At 41.9% G+C, this 2865-nt stretch overlaps 1 protein-coding gene and 1 long non-coding RNA gene across 3 annotated transcripts in view; both read left to right on the forward strand.

The window, feature by feature from the left end:
- rilpl1 (Rab interacting lysosomal protein-like 1) overlaps positions 1-2865 on the forward strand; it is a 64004-nt gene that overhangs the window by 31148 nt on the left and 29991 nt on the right. The window lies entirely within an intron of this gene.
- LOC106527565 (uncharacterized) lies at positions 240-2159 on the forward strand. The gene is made up of 2 exons (XR_001311403.1): positions 240-1125; positions 1805-2159. It is a non-coding gene; the product is annotated as an uncharacterized LOC106527565 (long non-coding RNA).

The following is a 2865-nucleotide window of genomic DNA, read 5'->3' on the forward strand; positions in this document are numbered from 1 at the left end:
AAGTAAACTAAAGCTAGCTGTCACGTTGTCTCATCTTAAAAAAACTTTCTCTCCTCCTGGCCACACCTCCTCGCTCACCCCCCCACTCCCCTCAGAGTCTCCACTTTATGCATTTTTCAAATTTGCGTTGGGGACGGAGTTATCCTTTCACAGGTGGGGTAAGTTACACTTTAAATTTTATCACACACACACACACACACACACACACACACACACTCCCCTCAGAGTCTCCACTTTATGCATTTTTCAAATTTGCGTTGGGGGTGGAGTTATCCTTTCACAGGTGGGGTAAGTTACACTTTAAATTTTATCACCTGGAGGAGATGAATGCTTTGAATGCAACACACGCACAAACAAGTGAGAAGGATGAGTGTGAATATCGGATTATGTAAAAGACTGAAAAGTTGTTGTGAAGCAGGCCTTCCTGGAACTCACTTGGCGCAAGATCAAAGAATCTCTCAGGGAGATTTCAGCACCTAGATGAAATTGAATGGCCGATTATAGTGAGATTTCTCCCCAGTATCGAGTAGAAGATGACAGCACACTGTCATCGAAGCAAGTGGAAATAATGAGACAGTGGAAAACACAGGAATCTTTCTGTAAAAATGATTCACACCACTGAAAGAAATTTGTGAGTCAGCCCAAAATTGAGTTCAGAAAAGCCGGTTTTCCACCTACGTGGTTTGGTTTGGCTCCACCCCACTCTGCACCCGTTTTGTGAATTTCCACTGCGGCTCCTGCCCGCTTTCGGCCCACTTTTTCGAACCTCCTCTCGAGGTAGTACTGAGGCCGACACCATTTGGGGAGTGAAGGTGCCGAAGTGTGTAGCAATAGCGATTGGCCAGTGGAGCTACATGAACCGCCCTGGATGACATTAACAAATGYGCGAAGATCCAAAGCGAGCTGATTTACTGAGATTTTCCAAATGATGGCGGCGCGCCGGGAGAAATTAAAAATATTAAGCCAGTTTTCAGAGCAGTGAAGGACCGCAATGGCCCGAGTTGCTCAAAGCAGTGGGATTAGAGCTGGTTTGGGTAAATGGAGACGATCTCTCTCTACAGCCACCGGTCTGGCTGCTGCTAACTGTAGACTGGACTGTTCACAAACTTCAGACATCTGCAGACGGTGAGTGCTTCGTGCATTTAATTACAGTTTATGCCAATAGATAACTAGCACAGAAGGACGATAAACAGCAGCTTCTGTGCCTCTATTTAAATTATACCACCCACTTTAAAAGACGTTACCTCCCACAGAGCGGGGACACAGTTACAGTGGAAAATCACCTACACCTGAGTAGAACCAAGTAGAGTAGAAACAAGTGGAGCTGCACTGTGTAATGGAAGAACGGCTCCACAAACCAAAAATCAAGAACCAAGAAATGCTGATAGTAGCTGACAAAGCTGTGGATGAGGTTAAATGGTTTGGAACAAGAAAAAAGCCAAGGTTTTTAGCTTTGCTGATATGTTGTCTGATCCGACAGAGAAGATACAGGAAATCACAGCTAAATACCCAACTCTTAAGCTGGAGCTGAACACGTCATGAGGCAACAATCAGAAATTTGAAAAAGGATTTCAATCATCTGTTGAGCAGATCAAGTTAATCAAGGCACTAACAATCTATTGTTTGGCTGATGGCCCTCTTTTACAAACATGTGAACAGACCTGTTAGTCCACCATGTGGAGGCAGTGCTTATAAGACTGAATTCACCTGAAACTCCTCAGACTGAAGAAGTCCCTTGGAGGAGAGATGAAACGTTTCATTAAAGAACCCGTCCAGAAGATGTACTTATTTTTTCTTTTTGAAGCATGAGAGCAGTTCCCCCAACCTGCAACTGGAGAACAACTGAACCCCTCTTCCTCTCCACCTGGGGACACCAAACTCTCATCTGAGAATGAGAACATAAAACCTACTCCCAGAAGGACAAGAATGGAGATTACATTGAGGATCATGGAACGAGAAGAAATCCACACAAATCTGAAGCAACTCTGAGCAGCGGAGAAAATACAAGATTGGAAAAGGTTTATTCACAGTTATGATGAAGAGTATTTTTATTTCTGGGAGGAATGAAAAATTGAATTTCTGGGGTTGAGAAATGTTTAGAAATATCCTGTTGTAATGAACAGATGTTGGAAACTTTATAAATAAAGGTTTTCATATTATTTCCATATAGTTCAGATAATTTTTGTTATGTCAAATTTGAAGGAAATTTTGTGACTAATTAACTGAATTTTAGATGCAGATATTTTACACTTTGTGATCAATTGCAGTCATTTACTTTAAACGGGGAGAGAATCAGCAAGTCTCTTTTCAGTATAAACAAGAATTTTGTTGACATTTCAATATAACAGTGCTGACATAAAATGTACTGCCCCCAGTATGTGACATTGGTGTTTGGGTTTTGGAAGGGCCTAAGGTGAAAGAGGAGAGGAGAGGGATAATTTAGCGTAAACAGATGCAGGGCTGGAGAGATGGCCCTTGTTTTTATAAGACTCAAGGCCATACACACATCATCATCATCATCATCATCATCATCATCGTTTATTTATAAAGCACAATAAAAACCAAAGTGCTGTACAGGAGCATAAAATAAAAACAATGAACAAAGTACAGTAATAAAATGAACAATAAAATCAAACAAAACAGCAAAGGCTGGCCTAATGATCCTGCTCTTCAGACTCTTCAGCCTGTTTAAACAGATGAGTTTTTAAACAGAGACTTAAACTCATTTAGAGACCCAGCAGACCTCACAAACAGTGGGAGGTTGTTCCAGAGCCGAGGTCCTGCAACTGAAAAGGCTCTGTCTCCCCTGGTCACAAGTCGAGACCTGGGAACAACTGAAAGCTTTTGATTTACAGATCTCAGGGA

The sequence above is a fragment of the Austrofundulus limnaeus genome, unplaced genomic scaffold, assembly GCF_001266775.1.
Source record: "Austrofundulus limnaeus strain Quisiro unplaced genomic scaffold, Austrofundulus_limnaeus-1.0 Scaffold332, whole genome shotgun sequence".
Classification (NCBI taxonomy): domain Eukaryota; kingdom Metazoa; phylum Chordata; class Actinopteri; order Cyprinodontiformes; family Rivulidae; genus Austrofundulus; species Austrofundulus limnaeus.